A 1,085-nucleotide genomic window follows, 5' to 3' on the forward strand; every position below is an offset into this window, starting at 1 on the left:
AGAGATGCCATTTTTTATTTGTATTTGCTGCTTGCAATAATCATTGAGGGACACATGAACACTCAGTAAGGACTTGCACATTGGAGGAGAAAGAATGAACAATTTGCGTAAGATCTCATTACTCATATGTTATTTTATAATATTGGAATCTGACAAGGTTGAATGTAGCTGAAGTCGTTGGTGATATAATAAATCTGTTGTAAATGTGGTGGAGTTGGACATGCTTGTCATGTATTGGATAGAATGTTTGGAAGATATACTGTCTTATTTAGAAAGTAGACATTTAACAATGCTTGCTTCAGTGAGCGCTGCTAAATGTCTACTTTCTACAACGCTTCAAAAAATAATGTTAAATATAACCTTATGTATTATTGTGCTCACATAGAAAGTGTCTCAAAAACGTTGTTAAATGAAAATTTTAAGTGTTGTAGTTTTTCTATTGTAGCGTAGTGATTGTATCTCTCAAAATCAGAGAAGATAGACTAATGACATAGATCTTCCAAAGCTACCTGACATGGGAAAAGCAATCTTCGTTTGTCCAGGATAGACCCAACATCTCATTGGATCGATCAAACCAACCTCATCTACAATGGAACTCACTTGATATACACATACTTATTAACTCTTTCACTTTATCTCTTACTTATTATTCTTTGATATTCTATATATCTCTTACTTATTGGCTTGATCGTAGGAGAACCTTTCCACGTGCTTACCCCAATGGGTTCAAGCACTTCTCAGGTTATACTAGATGATTCTGATCAAGTTACCACAATCCGAATCCATCCTTTAAAGACCAAAAAACATATGCGGTATGTGGAGGTGTCAAAATAGACTACCCGAACGGGTTCAACCTAGCTCACATTAGGTTCAGGCTAAAAAGCTCGGATACAATTTATCCATATCAAATTGTAGCCGAAACCTTCCCTAAGCGGGTTGGGGTTTGTCGTTTGTGGGCCTGGATAATACTAAAAAATATTTATTTAAATTTTAACATATTTAATCTATCTAATATATATATATATATATATATATATCATTTGATATTAATGTATAACTTTTCTAACACACTTGTTATGCCCAAT

Source organism: Lupinus angustifolius, chromosome LG05 (assembly GCF_001865875.1).
Source record: "Lupinus angustifolius cultivar Tanjil chromosome LG05, LupAngTanjil_v1.0, whole genome shotgun sequence".
Classification (NCBI taxonomy): domain Eukaryota; kingdom Viridiplantae; phylum Streptophyta; class Magnoliopsida; order Fabales; family Fabaceae; genus Lupinus; species Lupinus angustifolius.